Below are 18,653 nucleotides of genomic sequence, written 5' to 3' on the forward strand. Positions count from 1 at the left end.
AGGGTCAAAGGACATAGGGTGTCATATTCATATTCGGTACAATAGGGGACGTAACAACTGTAAAGTCCACTGAGACAAATTTAACATTTAACACTCCATGGAATCACATTTTGCTCAACTAAAGACTGAACACAATTTCTCATGTTTTCGTTGCTAAAACTGGGTGAAACAGCTTTTAAAACATACCTTAGAATCAGATCCAATCCAAAGTCTAGAGTCTTAAAATGATTAAACATGGCTGTACAGGGTGTGTGAGGACAGAAAGCAGGAAGCAGTGTCACAGGGCAGCAGTGAGTCACATTGGTACCTTTTGTTCCTCATGTCTGTCACAAATATCCCAACTTGTCTCTCTATCTTTTGTCTTTCTTCACATCACGATGAAATATTTTGGAGGTGAGGAAATTCAATCGCCTGTTTCAGCCCCAGCCGAGGAGGTGGTGGCGCTCTGAGCTTTGGCTTGAAGTCATTTCAGAGTGATAATGTTCCTTTTCTCTCTGAGGCGGGTTACCTATAACAGCTCAGTGAAAGATCCTTGGCAGGGGACTGCCGGCTATAAAAGTGTGCATTAAACAAATCTATCACAGATCATTGGCTGGGACCGACTCTGGTGTCCAATAATACACTCTCCAATTTCAAATGACAGACAGGGAAGTGGGGACAATAAACACATTTTGCTTCCACACACACACTCTTTTCCTTTCTCTCTCTGATTTAGTGTTACGGTTTAATCATCGGATCTATCTCTTTCATATTGAACACGCAGGGTTTTCAATTTAGCCGAGCTATGATTATGTTTCTCTATTGTCATGGGAAGAGGAACAAATCCAAAGTGTTGATGGCCTGTTTTTGTTCTTTCATTGTATCGCCGCCGTCTCTCTAACCTCTTCTTCACCTCCGGGACTGATTTGCGTATGAATGTGTTTTTATGTTTCACCATTTTAGTTTTGCTGAAGGAAAACCTCGGGCAGTGTGAAATGGGTCCGTGCGAACATTAATAGGTGAGCTTCTTGAACAAAATAATGGATTTGCACCGTGGGAGGACAAAGGCTTTTTTTCAGGGTAAGGGGAGGGGGGGCAGACAGGTTGCTTGGAGAGCTCTGGGATTATTCCACTGTTTCATGTTATCATGGGCAGGCAGACTGATGTGGGCTAAAACCAGCAATGCATCACAACACCTCACCAAGGTCGAGCACTTCTTCTCCGCCTGTCGTAGGGAGATTTGTCCAGGAAAAAGTTAGATGAAATGTCAAGAGCAGAGTGATTGCCTGGGAAAGGGAGATCCTAATTAACTCTCTCTGGTGGAAATCTCTCTCTCTCACACTCCCCGTATGAATCTTTCATCTCATCCTCCTTGTCTAGCCTCCGAGGACACGGCTGCACTCGCAAAGCCGGGCAGAGGACGGCCGGAAACAACGAAAGCAAAGGTCAAAAAATAAACAGCTCTGCGATGAATGACAGACTCTCTCTCAGGGATGGAGACAGACAGCAAAGCAATCCCTGCCGCACTGAAGCTGAAGCAGAAAGGGAAGAAATGACATCAACTATTGGCATGTCACGGGAAAAAAGGATATTGACCAATCGGTGGCTTCCATAGTCAATGCCACGGATATGATGGGGCTTGTTTGGGGCCTTATTAGATGTAGATTTGTAGGCCGACCAAGAAGTTACCACAAACCATTCTTCATGCTTTTAACCAAAAACATAGTAGACATGTTCAAAGAACCTTTTGACTTCAAGGGTACCAGAGTTGCTAAAATGCTAAGTCACTATGGTTTTATGATTAATTTCTACACCACTCTATTTGCTATAGGTAGAGGAAGAACCAAGATGTTTAAAGGTCCCATGACATGGCCATTTCTACTGATCATAATTCCATTGTTGAGGTCTGCTAGAATAGATTTACATTGTTCAATGTTCCAAACTCACATTGGTTTCTCATACAGCATCTCTGTAAAGTATGTGTATTCACTCTCTGTCATACACGGCTTGTTGGAGCTCCTGCCCCCCCCCTCCCTATGAGCCCAGTGTGCTCTGATTGGTCAGCTCGCCCACTCTGTTCTGATGAGTCCACCACCGTTACAGCGGAACATCAGTTACAATGGCGTTTGTTACTAACCAGGAAATGACACCAGTAATGACAAACAGATGAGAATGCTGCGTGGGGTCTGGGTGCCGTGTTGGCGGGACGTTGCGGGGCTCGCTGCTCCGCCCTTTGAGGCTCGAGGAGCGGACAGTGTGAGCTGGATTACTGGTGTCGTTTCCTGGTTGCTGCGTGGGGTCTGCGAGACAGCGAGACACCGCAGAGCTCAGCCTGAGCACACACTCACACTCACAGTGTGTGCGGAGATCCGCGGAGATCCGCGGAGCCGCGGCTGAGAAAAGATAAGGCTGAGGTAGTGTGTGTGGACCAATCGGCGGAGCTCCACAGCGTTACGTCACTATGACCAGGAAGAAAAAAATGGAAAAAGAAAAATCTCCAACGAGGCGTTCTGGGGCAGCATAGACAGGTGTTAGAGTTTTACTCCTGTTTTAGATATTGTAACTACGCAAGGAATAAAACTTGAAGTGGTTACCTGTTACAAATACCTTGGTATCTGGCTTGATGATTGTCTCACTTTTAAACTTCATGTCAATAACCTGCTTAAAAAGCTGAGGGTTAGGCTAGGTTTCTTCTACAGAAATAAGTCCTGTTTCTCGCTTGAGGCCAGGAAAAGGCTAGTCACTGTGACCTTTTTACCTGTGCTGGACTATGGTGATTTGATGTATATGAATGCACCTGCCAATTGCCTGGTCAAGTTAGATGCTGCGTATCAGTGCTCTGAGATTTGTGACTAACTGTAAAGCATTAACCCATCACTGTGCCCTGTATGCAAGGGCTGGTTTACTTTCACTAACTGTACGGAGGCTCAGTCACTGGTACATTTTTATATACAAAGCCATGTTAGGGAAACTTCCATCTTATATCTGCTCCCTGATCTCACGGAAAATTGTAAGTGGCTACTGCCTGAGATCGCATGCTGTGGTTTTATTAAATGTGCCAACTGCTAGGACTGTCTTAGGGAAGACAGATTTTCGATGCGCAGCTCCTGTCTTGGAACAGTCTGCAAATTAAATGGAAACTGAACAATCTGGTGCCACTAAATGTTTTTAAAGCTCGGTTGGATGCTACTCAATCGGAAGCTAAAGGTACCTGTTTATGTGGATAATTATGTAAATGGTGCTGTATGATGTCCTTTTGTTGTTCTATTTATGTTTTTATGTTTCATGTGGAACTACTTGAGCAGGTCTCCCTTGAAAAAGAGATCAATGATCTCAATGGGATTTATCTGTATAAATAAAGGTTTGAAATTAAATGAAATGAACTCGCGACAGGGTGTACTTTGAGGGTTTGTGACTCTGCAGACCGTTTACATGCATAAAAAGCTACATAACACACAAAGGGACGGGTAATAACCGGAAAAGCATGTCATGGGACCTTTAAGTAAAGTAAAAAGAACATTTGCCAACAAATGTAAACGTATAAAGTAAATGTTGCATAAAGTTGCATAACGTGAAAGTACAAGTTATTTGCTGTATATTTACAACATTACAAGGAAAAGGAGGATAACAGGGATTGATTTGAAATATGTGTTCTTCTCTATCTGATATTAAATATACTTTTGGGTTTTCTCACTTCTCACTGATTAATTTGTAAAAAGACACATTAAAGACAACACTTTATGTTATTGAGCTTTATTTAATCAAGCAGTATTTTGCCTTAAAACACTAACTCATAGATCCTTGCTAAATAAATGAGATTGAGCCATTTTTGCTAAATCATGATTAAAAAAGAGTGCACTTCTCCAATTATACTCGGATTCTTTCTAATGATATCATCCAAAATGAATTATGTTTTAAAAAGCATCAGTTTAAAAAGATGATAACTGTGACAGGCACTTTCACTGAGCAACAGTTTATCAACTGATTTGGACAAATTGCAAAAAAATAAACTCTAAGCTGTTAAAATATTAAAAAAATAAACCACATTACAAAGTTTAAACCCAAATTCCTCCGATAATACCAACACGGAGGTTAACCAGGATTGAAATGGCAGTGGGTAGGCGAATAAAGTACATTTAATCCATGACAAGTGGAAAACATGCTTATTAATTGACATTACTACAATGTAGATTGAATCTGGTGAGTTGCAGATTGTTAGAGATATTAGGGCGTGGACACATTTTAGCTTTTTGTCTGAAAACGACTTATGAAACCCAGATATGATGACCCGGTTGCTCAAGACATCCACATATCTACAGGAACTATTTTCTTTCTAATGAACCCGCAATCTTGACACTACACAGAAGGACGCTTGTATACTCATGGAAGAAAAGCTCTCACTATAAATACATTTCATAATAGCTACAACTCATACCGGCTCAATTATGTGCTTCCTTCTGAGCGATGATATTGGTGAAAATAATTCCTGAAGATCTGTGGATATCATGAGTAACCATCTCTTTTATTATTTCTGGAAAGAGTCATTGCTGAGTTTTTCTTTTATGTATGTGCCATTTAGTTCAATTATATTTGAGAGAAGGCCCACATTTGTAAGGTCGATCTCTCAAACACAGTCTAATTTATTAAATAGCACTACACTTAAAACGCTGAATGTGTATTGTACTTTCAATTCTTCCTTTCTACCCTTGAACGAGGTCAACAAAGCATGTTGTCTTCGATTTAACCGATGGTAATTTGGATGGTACGGATCTGTCGGAGGCCCACAGAGGACTTTTCTCGGGGGGCCGGATGATAAGTAGCCTCCTGCAGAGTTCAGAGATCAAAGCCAACCAATTATACCCAAACCTACAACTCTCTGTATTCAGGCTTTCACTGCAACCATCGCCTGGTATCCAACATATTTTTAGTACTGTCTCTCATGTACAAATGCTACAGAGGCTATAATTTACTTGGCAAATAAAACAATCCTCATTTAGAGGTAACAGCTAAATTGTGTGATAGTGGAAACAAGCGTTAGTCTAAATAATGCCAATTCATTGACCTGCATTTATTGTGGGCGTAAATGCTAATCTTTTATTCATCTTCTCCTATTTAACATTCTTTTCATCTTACGAGTTCATCTAATTGCATTCGTTTAGCAACATGCTAATTCTGTCCACATAAATCTGAACATATCTCAACCCGGCGGAGGCTTTTGACGAAACCAATCATGTGTTAAATTGATTCATTGTTCTGTATATTGAGGTGGCTCGTATCTCTAAAGGTCAAGTGCTTCACTGAAATGTACTGAGATGCCAAGAAGTCATCCATCAAACATGACATGGATGTGGCACGCATTGTTAATGAAGGCAGGGCAGCCATCACATTCATCATCTGCGTGGCGTGGTGATGGATCGGAACGTTCCTGTAAAAAACATCTACATTATTATTAGCATTAACTTAAGTAGGCTTTGGGTTAGGATACAAATGTATGAGTACAAATAAGTACAGGATAAAACTGAAGAACAGGAGTTAGGTTTAATATAAAAAGCTCTGTAACAATTTACACACAGAAAACAAAAGTTGAGTATTTTTTAAGTAGACTATGCAGTTAAGTGGTTCAAATAAATTAAGTTAACGTCCATTTTTTGCCTTTGTTAGTTACTTTTTCTCACTATTGGATTGTTATTTTTCTTAGGCACCACATGTATCATCCACACTGTGTGGTGAATGATAAAAGGAGACAAGGAGTTTATAAAGAAGGGTTTATGGGTAACAGATGGCAACAAACAAGGGTGGGGCCGACAATCACTGGTGGGAAAACACAGAATGGCGGGAAAAACAAAATGGCGGCAAGACAAAGCCTCAGAAATGAAAAAACAGAAAACCTTATAAGATTTTACAGAATACATTTGAGGTAGAATCTAACTACAGTTAAAAAGTGTTTTTAACTCAAGATACTAAAGTAAACTTTAACGTACATTTTTTGTCTGTCTTAGTTACTTTTTCTCACTATTGCATTGTCGTTTTGAATAGACACCACATTCATCATCTGCACTGTGTGGTGAAGGACAAAGAGAGCTGAGGACTTTACATATAGAAGGGTTTATGGGTAACAGGTGGCAACAATCAAGGGTGGGGCTGGCAATCACACTGGCGGAAAACGCAAAATGGCGGGAAAACGCAAAATGGCGGGAAAATACCGAATGGCGGGAAGTCAAAGCCTCAAAAACAAAAAACCTTATAAAGTTTACAGAATAGATTTCAGGTAGAATCTACAGTTAAGAAATGTTTCTAGCTTAACATGCTAAATTAAACTTGAATGTACATATTTGACTTTTACTCACTATTGCATGGTCACTTTTATTGGAGAACAACATGGATCAGAGCTGCGCATGTTCCTGTAAAAAGCATCTACATAATTATCTTTTATTGATAATTGTACTTCTTACGATAATATACATTTCTCTATTCTATTTTATCTTTTGATTGCAATTGTTTTGTACTAATGCATTATTTATTTTATTATTTATTAGTTTTCACAAATCCCAATTTATTCCTCGGATAAATAAAATATTCTGATTCTGATTCTCAAAATACCATGTTTTACAAAAGGTTAACATGTTTTCTAACCCTTACTGACGTTATATAAAAAAGTGAATGTTTGCTTGTAGTTTCATACAGGAAAAAGTCTAAAAACTGGGTTGTTTGTTAATGCATTCACCTATCCTTATGTGAACATATTTGTGTTAATGTCGAAAACCAAGAACTTATTTTCAAGAGAATATCATTTCCTTGGAGAGTAATTGACAAGCGAGGCAGGAGAGCAGGCTGAGTATTGATCCGCGCTTGTTTGCATGGATTGGCAAACTGAGCCATGTTTAAAAAAATATGCAGAGATGAGTCATGATGAATGAGTCAATGTTTCTGTGCACATATTGCTCGATGCACATTAGGACAAAATCAACAGTAAAACTCAGCTTCTGCTCTGAGGTCGGACCTGATTGAATGAGAGGCGGTGTGCAGAGCGAGGAGTCTCTAAAGATGTTTACCGAGGTGGATATTTACAACGGGAATGTGTTCGTTATTATTTGATTTTCGGACTGAGCCACGTTTTCATGGTGAAATTGTGTTTCCTGCAACTGTGCATACAGTTTCCTTTCAATTAGTTTAGTTTATTTGTTTATAGTGTTAGGGACAGTCCCCATTAATCAACTGTCACAAAAAACAGTAAATGGGGCAGCAGGTTTAGCCAACATTGCTAATTACCAGATGATAATAGACACCCTTAAAATCACAATACATCAACAGCATTAGTTATACAAAAAATATGAAAGACAAGTAGATAGAGGCGTCAATGTCCATTTATTTTTAAACAGTAGCAAAGTCTTTACAGTGACAACGATTAATATCATAGTTTGAAGTTCGTAAAATGTTGTTACTGAATGATTCAAAAGAGAATTCATTATAATTAATATATTGAAATGTCAGTGTCTTAGTACAATTTTGATGATCTTGTACTTTATTTAGATGTTATGCTAGTTTATATTTCTACTTCTCTACATTTTAGAAGCAAATACTGTGCTTTTGACTCTACTTTCATATATATTATTCTAAAATAGCCCTTACTTTTCCTTTGGTACTCTATATTTTACGGAGCCCCCTAGGGGATATGGAGAAGAAAAAAAAAGTATTTGAAAAAAAAAAGTTTTGCAAGATCTCGCAAAACCCAGATGCAGTTTGTAGACAGTCCCTAAGCACTCCTATCTCCTCCAGCTGCAGATTGTGACCAATTCTTGAAGTTTAGCTCGGATGACGGCTCGTATCGAACTGTTCTGATAAAAACGACTCTGTAGCTCGTTGTCTACCTTGCTCTGATTGTAAAGTCATGTTGTTTGTAATTTTACAACGTTATGTTCATGAGTTATTGATCCGTGAAATTCGAATCCGTCAATAACTCAGCTCAGAGTATGCTTTGCGACCATACTTGCCAACCTTGAGACCTCAGAAATCGGGAGCATTTAAAAAAAATAGGAAGTACATTGAGCTAAATGAAAAGATTTGCGAGATCTCGTGAAAGTATCGCGAGATCTCGCAAAGGGGTTTTGCAAGATCTCGCAAAAGTATTGCGAGATCTCACGAAGGTTTCTCGCAAAACATTTCTTTTTTTTCCAATAATTTATTTTTTCTTCTCCATGTCCCCTAGGGGGGGGCTCCGTAATATTTCGATGCCAATACTTTAGTACTTTTCTTATGTAAGATTTTGAATGCAGGACTTTTACTTGGAACTAGTATTTGTACAGATTAGTAGTGCTATTTTAAGGTAAGTACCACATAATACAGGAAGTGCTATTACAGTAGAGTGCATGACGAGACTCGATTTAAGCGACTGCAACTGCTCTTGATCTTGTAAAAAATATATTTCCTAAGGCAATTATGTGTTTCTGAATCCAGGAAAAACAGCGACATTCCCGCAAATTACCGTATCTCTGAACTTTCTCTTTTACCAGATCACACACATTTAAATGATTCTGTATGATCTTCTTTTGATAAGTCATGTAATAACTAATGTAATATTTTTCCACATTCACTGAGTCCCTCTGCAGTTTGAAGCCCCCGGGGAGTCCTGCCTCACACTTTGAAGACTTCTGGTCTTAAATAAACAAATAAGCATATTTCCCAAAATGTCAAAAATATTCCTCTTAAAATATACCGTTAAGATGGCACCATCTTTCCCCTTAAAATAAATGGTGGTATTGCTAAATTATTGCATAATAGAAGCGCCCAGTTTTACGTAAAATGGTGATAAATCACTGCTGAAAAAATATGTTTTTAGTAATGAGTGTTTGATTGAAAAACAACGAGTTCTGTCAATAATCTGTCAATTTCATTACAATATCAAAAATACATTGACACACTTTTGGTCATTCTCTAAATAAAAACCCACTTACTGCTACTTGTAAAAAAGAGAAATCAATTTATATATACTTACTTATTCTATATAATAAGAGTAGCAATAATTAAACAGAGTACCGTTAAAAGACAACCTTACAATCTTGCAAAGTAAATAACTGAAGTGTGAAAAATAACCATGACAATTAGAAATAAAGTTCATATCTTTGAGAAAACAAGGACACAATTGGGATAAAACATTCCTTATTATTCTAGTTGTTGGCCATTCCTGTCCTCTATATCCGCTATCTTTAAACTTGATTTGTGAATTTTTAGTTTTACCTGCATTTCCTTTTGTTGTGTATAGAGAGCCGCAGTGACGCGTCCTAAAACCCGGATGTAAACTCCTTCCGGTTCCTTCGTCAAAAACCAATGCAATTTCTCCATAGGATTTTGGAAAATAGCTGGAAATAAGGTCTGTGATTGAGACCACATTTAAGAGATGGATCACATTTTTGTTCAGCCGGATAATCTCCACATGTCTATCCTACTTTTATCATTTTCTAATCATAAATCTAGTCGCAAGAAGCAAAATGCTAACGCTATGCTATAAAGGAACTACAGCAGCTTCAACGTCACGCCAACTTAAGATCCATATTCAAAACTACAGATTCTAAATGGTACAAGTTGAAGCGTTTGTTTTAAAAGTCTGCAGGAGGCAGGAACTTGCTTTCAAGGCAGAACAGGGCAAACTAACTTAGAGGAGTGTTTACGTGTTCGGCGTAATGACGTACAACGGCCTCCACAACTTCTGTAGTCCTATTCAGCCACTTGGTAACAACCATCGTTTCTCAGACACGTAAACTCTTAAAAAATCACCAGCGGGGTCTCTGCTGATGGATTTAATGTCGTAGAACAAAACGTGATCCGTCTCTTCAATTGTGTCTCAAACACAGACCTTATTTGGAGCTATTTTCCAAAATCCTATGGAGAAATTGCTTTTTATCGAAGGAACCGGACGTGGTAAAAATGCTAACTTACTTCCGGGTTTTAGGACGCGTCGCTGCGGTTCTCTATGGCCTGTAACTATAACATTTCGTAAAACGCAAAAGATAAATAAAAAGCGTGTTGCTGCCCTTGAATGAAAAGAGTACACTTAATTTAATTAATTTAGTTTTGTCAATTAACTGTCAAAAACAGAAGCATATGGCTGAAATAAAATGGAGACTGAAGTGTGTTAAACACGATTGAAATGCAGACGGTAATCTACACAGAGTCTTTCGTCAGTTCCTGCCGTCACCAGGGGAGTGCAGTTAAGAATCTGCAGCTGTGTTTCTTCTCATCTCCTCCCCTCTTTAATCTTGACCAGAGTGTTTGTTTTATGGGTGAGTGAAGTTCATGTTCTAAGCGGTCGCTGAAGAAGAGACAAGGTTCCCCGAGTCCCTGCAGATCTGAAATGTTTCTGATGAGACCCCTTAACAAACTACACCCTGTATTTGAAAACTCTGCATATAGAGAGATGTTGATGTATGCAGGAAACAGCAATATGCTTCTCCATGACCTTTTTATGAACTTGTTCAGCATCTGTAGGCTACTGGTTATTTCCCTTCCGAGAATACAAAAACTGAGCATAATTGAATTCGGATAAACTTTAACAATATATTATGTGCCATTTTCGCATTGAACATTTCTAAAAACACTTGATTTATTGTATATGCTGGTTTAGTTGTGTGAGGACATTACTGTAAATGTTTCAAACAAAGCTCAAACCCAGAACAATTCGAAGTAAAGTTATTTTATTGAAAGTATCGGGACCTAATTTAGTCCCATGTAATGGCGTTGAATCCCCTATTTACATTGAGTTAGCGTTATCTGTCATAAGTAGCATTTTCATACAGTTATAAGATACATATTTTCAAGACATTATTTTGATCTTGATTGTTTTAACTATACATTTTGATCGAATTAAGAATTTTTGTCATCAGTAATCTGGATCTTAAACTATAAGAGAACAAGCTGAGCAAACGTTAGCAGCTAGCTTGTAGCTTTAACATTCAGTTTTTTTTACCAGTTTAAATCTCTGGGTTTCTTTGTTTCGGAGAGGAAAGGTCCTCTGTAGATAATTCGGCGCTTTGTTAAACCTACTGAACGTCGACAATGTAAATTAGCAGACAAACGAGCTAAGCTAACATGAGTACCAAATAATCTCACAACCCTTCTAGGACGTCCGTTTTTTCGCCAAACACAAAAACAGATCTTTAGAATGTTGCATATTTATTTAGTAGTGTTATATTTTTGACTCATTGTCTACGTTTTTGGATACGAGGAGACCTGTTTGGAAAATTCTGACTTTGGTAAAATACTCCTTATTATCTATGACAGTTAGCATATAAAAAGCTAAGCTAACATTCACGGCAACTCAGCCTCAAACTTCTACTGCAAAAAACGTTGATTTTGAACATGCAACTGTTTTATTTGTTTGTTTTAATCCCTCGTTCACTTTTATTTAGAAATGGAGACCTTTGTGCAAAGTTTGTCTCCTTGTAAAATTGAAGAAATCTGGGAGAAACTGACAGCAATTACAAACTCCGATGATTCCCAGTGTCAGTGTCACATCGCGATTGGCATAAAAAAACTCCCACTATTGTTTTGATTGAGAAATCCCTAGTGGCAGAATATAATTACATACATTTAAATGTGTAGTAACGTCATCATGGCTTAATTCCTTAAGTTTCCTATGGAATTCTGTTAGAGCCACCTTGGTAAGTTTTAAGAATACAAAAACTGAGCATGATTGAATTCTGTTAAACTTTAACGATATAATATATGCCATTTTCGCATTGAAAATGTTTAACAACACTTAATTTATTGTAATGGTTTAGTTGTGTAATGACATTATTCAAAATGTGTCCAACAAAGTTCAGACCCGAACAAATCTATAAGTAAAGTTATTTTATTTAAAGTATCTGGACTTTAATTAAGTCTCATGTACATTTACATTTAAATGTGTAGTAACGTCATCATGGTTTGATTTCTGAAGTTTCTACGGAGTTCAGTTAGAGCCACCTGCACGGTAAGTTTTAAGCATTTCTTTCACGATTATTGGATTATGCACGCAGGCAGAATGTCCCTGTTGGACGTCTGTCCTACCTGGCAGCTTATTGCTTTCCTCTATAAGAGCGGGGGGCTTACATTAATGAGGCCTGTGTACCCAGCAGGCTTCAGGCCAACATTGACTTTTAGCTGTTTACTTGACCGTCTTCTCTGCAAATTCAGACCAGACTTTATGATGTCTTTAAACGTTAGCATCAGACTGCTGAAGGATTTGATCTGCTCACTGGGAAACTAGCAGCAATTAAAATACTACAGGGCCATGTTCTGAAGTGTTACCATAATGATACATCTTCAGAAAGATAACCAGGACTTTCTTTATAAAAAAAAGGTTGATTTAAGTTCAAACAATATTCTATTAAGAAAAGTAAACAATATTAAATATACAGATGGGATGTGATCAGAGGTTGGAAGTAACCAAGTTACCCTGTATCAAACTGGGTTATGATAATATAAATCCAATTATGTCAAAAAGTAGGACATATTTATAAATGTCCCCGCTATAAACAGAGGAAGCTGTTTACGTGCTTTGTGTTGTTGTGGAATAATCAGGGACAGGAGTTCACATGAGGTGTTTTCCTCCTCGTGTTGTATGTCAGTCCTGAACATTTCACAGGTACAAGAGAACTGGGACAAGGGAAATAAAGCCCATTCCCCCGAAATATATTGAACAATATCCCACCTCACCTGTTGTGTTTAATGGGTGTGAAGCATGTGTGTTACCTGCTTTAAACATATCTGAACCATGATGTAGTTGACATATCTTGTAGAAAGAAAACATTTGAACGTAATTTGGGGGTTTTGCAGAAATCATCCAATATCAATGTTCTTGTCAGGCATTAAGGTTGGAGAAACGCAAAACCCATCGCACCCTAATACTCTTTCCTTCCTATGCAGCTATTTTACAATATTCAAATCACGTCAGAATCAAATTCTGAATGATATATTGAAGGAAAAGGAGCTCAATATTCAGGTTTTATTTCCACAGGCGTTTTGATTTCCTCTCAAATGTCATTAATTTCAGATGAACAGTTAACTGTACATTCAGAAAAGGACAGATTTCTGACCACCATTTAACATGAACAGGCTGGTTTTAAATCACATATTAACATTCATTCCTACTTAATATCGATGCGTTTGGAAGTTATAAATTAACTGCTTTCACACTGCATAGTATATGAGAGAAAAGCCGACATGCTGAGTATGCAACCTACTGCACAGACTAAATCAACCCACAATGCATTGCACTTCGGTCCAATGAGAACACAGCTACATTTCCAATATGGTAAATTTATCAAATCACGCTTTTCTTCAGTCACTGAGCCACCGTCAGTCATGTGATTCGTTTTGATTTGAGTATATTACACAGTCTGCTCGTAAGGACATTGTAGGAAAATATCTAGCTTGGTAGTCCACAATATGTTGATGTACAGTACGCTTGATTGTAGTGCGTTTGAATGCATACATTAGCATGCAGTACATTAGCATGCCACACGTTTATATGCTTCTAACCTGCATTATGTTAGCATGTACATTTGTAGGCTGAAAGTTAGTACTCAGTATGTTAGACTGCAGTCTGTATACATAACACTTGTTTGAAGAACGTATTATGCGTCTTTTGCATGCATTACATTAGCTTGCAGTATGGATTTTTATCAGTATGTTAGTACGCAATACTTTTTTAAACGGTACTTTAGCATACAATACGTTAGCATGCAGTATATTAGCATGCAGCATGTTATCATACAGTGGGTTTATGTGCAGTATATTAGTATGTATTTTGTTTGTATGTAGTACGTAAGAAAGCATGTTTGTTTTGAGTACGTAAGTATGCAGTAAGTTAGCATGCAACAACATATGTTGGCAGTATGCAGTACGTTCGTCTGAATTGTGTTTGTATGCAGTACCTTGGTAATCAGCAGGTTTGTTTTCAGTACGTTAGTTTGCTCTACGCTAGGTTACAATCTTGATCACAGCCAAAGCTTGAATATGCACAGAATTCGTATTTCGTTGCCCAGAAATGATGTAAGATAATTGAATTAAAGGTCCCCTATTATACTGTTTTTCAACAATATATTACAGGTCTCAGATATATACAGAGCCTGTCTCTGATTGGCTGAAACACCAAACAGATCATGTCAGAATTACCCATAATCCCCTCTGTTTCAGCCCTGTTTCCAAAGTGCTGATTCTCTGTCTGTTACTTTAGATGAAAATAAGGAGCCCCTCCCCACGCCCTCTGAGAGACATTTGGTGACAAGAAACTCAATGGTGCTCTAGAGGAGATTCAGGTGATAAGGGGGGGGGGGGGGGGTGGGTTACCTTGGTTGGTGATTGGCTAATGGTTACACAAGCCAAAACATCGTTATGACATCATAAAGTGGCCGAAATCTGATCAGCTCATTTTCAGACAGGTTTTTATTAATGCTGTCAAAATTATCACGTTAACGGCGGTAATTAATTTTTTGAATTAATTGCGTTAAAATATTTAACGCATTTAACGCATGTGCAGAATGGCCCGCCCCATACATCCCACCAGTGGCAGCGCCAGGGTATGGCTGGGGTAGGCTACACCCATACCAAGAAATGGCTTAGCCCCACCATTGAAAAATGATGTTTAAAGTAAGCAAAATAAAGTCCGCCAACTCGCGCCGAGTAAAATTGCACAGACAGCAGTTTAGTAAGATTGATTTCAGTAGCCACTTACCGAAGACCAGAAACGGTTTTGAAAACTTTTGTCACGTAGTGATCGTCTTCTCATTAGAACATCTTTGATAATGTCTTCTGGCCAATCAGAATCAAGATAACGGCGTGGTGTTGTCCCGACGGAGAATACTTTTGCTGTAGTAGGTGCACATAACTGGTACGCAGGTACGCGGCAACAATCTGAAATGCTTACTGTCACTTGTGTCACAAGGCGCATTTGCGTACCGACGTACTTGTGAAGCTTTTCCAGAAGGCGGTTAGATCACCCCCCCCCCTGTGTTGATAGAAATCAACACGTAATGAATTAAGACCCCATGGTGTGATGATTGATAGGTGTGTGGGCCGACTTTCATTTTGACACACAGACAAATGTTATAATAAACATAGATACTGTATGTTAAATGGATATATCCGCCTTCTTTCATTTATCTTTCCATTCCCACAACAATATACATAAAGAAATGGCATATTTTGGACATAGTTCGAATGGTGATTAATCATGATTAATTAATTTTTAAGCTGTGATTAATCTGATTAAAAAATGTAATCGTTTGACAGCCCCCTAATTTTATAGAAATGGATCAGGACAAAAAGAGAGAGAATCTTTGTTGTCCTGAAACTTTCAGAGTCTCTTTACACAGAGGGGACACATGTTGATGTAGAAGAGACATGAAGAAGAGGGGACACATGTTGATGAATGCCGTGCTTCCATGAGCGTCCATAGAAGCATATGGACATCCCGGAAAGCTGAAAATGGACGCTAAGGGCCCCCCCCCTTGCGTTGGACAAAGCCGACACAGGGGACTGACATAACGTCAACATAGGCCGACCTGGGAGTGAGGATGTGTTGAGAAGAGACATGAAGAAGAGGGGACACATGTTGATGTAGAAGAGACATGAAGAAGAGGGGACACATGTTGATGTAGAAGAGACATGAAGAAGAGGGGAACACATGTTGATGTAGAAGAGACATGAAGAAGAGGGGACACATGTTTATGTAGAAGAGACATGAAGAAGAGGGGACACATGTTGATGTACAAGAGACATGAAGAAGAGGGGACACATGTTGATGTAGAAGAGACATGAAGAAGAGGGGACACTGTTTATGTAGAAGAGACATGAAGAAGAGGGGACCACATGTTGATGTAGAAGAGACATGAAGAAGAGGGGAACATGTTGATGTAGAAGAGACATGGAGAAGAGGGGACACATGTTGATGTAGAAGAGACATGGAGAAGAGGGGGACACATGTGAGTAGAAGAGTAGAAGAGACATGAAGAAGAGGGGACACGTGTTGATGTAGAAGAGACATGAAGAAGGAGGGGACACATGTTGATGTAGAAGAGACATGAAGAAGAGGGGACATGTTGATGTAGAAGAGACATGAAGAAGAGGGGACATGTTGATGTAGAGAGACATGAGAGAGAGGGGACACATGGTGATGTAGAGGAGACATGAAGAAGAGGGGACACATGTTGATGTAGAAGAGACATGAAGAAGAGGGGACACATGTTGTGTAGAAGAGACATGAAGAAGAGGGGACACATGTTGATGTAGAAGAGACATGAGGAAGAGGGGACACATGTTGATGTAGAAGAGACATGAGGAAGAGGGGACACATGTTGATGTAGAAGAGACATGAAGAAGACAGGGGACACATGTTGATGAAGAAGAGACATGAAGAAGAGGGGACACATGTTGATGTAGAAGAGACATGAAGAAGAGGGGACACATGTTGATGTAGAAGAGACATGAAGAAGAGGGGACACATGTTGATGTAGAAGAGACATGAAGAAGAGGGGACACATGGTGATGTAGAAGAGACATGAAGAAGAGGGGACACATGTTGATGTAGAAGAGACATGGAGAAGAGGGGACACATGTTGATGTAGAAGAGACATGGAGAAGAGGGGACACATGTTGATGTAAGAGACATGGAGAAGAGGGGACACATGTTTGATGTAGAAGAGACATGAAGAAGAGGGGACACATGTTGATGTAGAAGAGGGGACATGGTGATGTAGAAGAGACATGAAGAAGAGGGGACACATGTGATGTAGAAGAGACATGGAGAAGAGGGGACACATGTGATGTAGAAGAGACTGGAGAAGAGGGGACACATGTTGATGTAGAAGAGACCATGAAGAAGAGGGGACACATGTTGATGTAGAAGAGGGGACACATGGTGATGTAGAAGAGCATGAAGAAGAGGGGACACCTGGTGATGTAGAAGAGGACATGGAGAAGACGGGGGACACATGTTGATGTAGAGAGACATGAAGAAGAGGGGACACATGTTGATGTAGAAGAGACATGAAGCAGAGGCGACACATGTGATGTAGAAGAGACATGAAGAAGAGGGGACACATGTTGATGTAGAAGAGACATGAAGAAGAGGGGACACATGGTTGATGTAGAAGAGACATGAGGAAGAGGGGACACATGTTGATGAAGAAGAGACATGAAGAAGAGGGGACACATGTTGATGGTAGAGAGACATGAAGAAAGAGGGGGGACCACATGTTGATGTAGAAGAGACATGAAGAAGAGGGGACACATGTTGATGTAGAAGAGACCATGAAGAATAGGGGAACACATGGTGATGGTAGAAGAACATGAAGAAGAGGGGGGACACATGTTGATGTAGACGAGACATGAAGAAGGAGGGGACACATGTTGATGTAGAAGAGACATGAAGTAAGAGGGGACACATGTTGATGTAGAAGAGACATGAAGAAGAGGGGACACATGTTGAGTGTAGAAGAGACCATGGAGAAGAGGGGGGACACATGTTGATGTAGAAGAGACATGGAGAAGAGGGGACACCATGTTGATGTAGAAGAGACATGGAGAAGAGGGACACATGTTGATGTAGAAGAGAGACATGAAGAAGAGGGGACACATGTGATGTAGCAAGAGACATGAAGCAAGAGGGAACACCATGTTGTGAGCCTGAAGAAGAGACATGAAGAAGAAGAGGGGACACATGTTGATGTAGAAGAGACATGAAGAAGAGGGGACACATGTTGATGTAGAAGAGACATGAAGAAGAGGGGACACATGTTGATGTAGAAGAGACATGGAGAAGAGGGGACACATGTTGATGTAGAAGAGACATGGAGAGAGGGGACACATGTTGATGTAGAAGAGACATGGAGAAGAGGGGACACATGTTGATGTAGAAGAGACATGAAGAAGAGGGGACACATGTTGATGTAGAAGGGGGACACATGGTGATGTAGAAGAGACATGAAGAAGAGGGGACACGTGTTGATGTAGAAGAGACATGGAGAAGAGGGGACACATGTTGATGTAGAAGAGAATGAAGAAGAGGCGACACATGTTGATGTAGAAGAGACATGAAGAAGAGGGGACACATGTTGATGTAGAAGAAACATGAAGAAGAGGGGACACATGTTGATGTAGAAGAGACATGGAGAAGAGGGGACACATGTTGATGTAGAAGAGACATGAAGAAGAGGCGACACATGTTGATGTAGAAGAGACATGAAGAAGAGGGACACATGTTGATGTAGAAGAGACATGAAGAAGAGGGGACACATGTTGATGTAGAAGAGACATGAAGAAGAGGGGACACATGTTGATGTAGAAGAGACATGGAGAAGAGGGGACACATGTTGATGTAGAAGAGACATGGAGAAGAGGGGACACATGTTGATGTAGAAGAGACATACAGCTACAATCAGGGCCGTATCTAGCTTTTTGGGGGCCCTATGCAAGATGCTGTTTGGGGGCCCTAGTTTTGACTATTTTTTTTAACTACAATGGGGGGATTCCGAAGCCTTTAAGATGATCTGTGGAGATGCATCAATCTGTTACACTTTAATAGGAAAACAGGCTAATTTCATGAAAACCAAGCAATTGAAATTACAAAAAATGATATTAAAAAGGTAAACAATAAGGCTCCTCTATGTCAATAAATGCAAGAGATGCAGCATTTTTCT

This window comes from Gymnodraco acuticeps, unplaced genomic scaffold (genome assembly GCF_902827175.1).
Source record: "Gymnodraco acuticeps unplaced genomic scaffold, fGymAcu1.1, whole genome shotgun sequence".
NCBI classification, from domain to species: Eukaryota; Metazoa; Chordata; class Actinopteri; order Perciformes; family Bathydraconidae; genus Gymnodraco; species Gymnodraco acuticeps.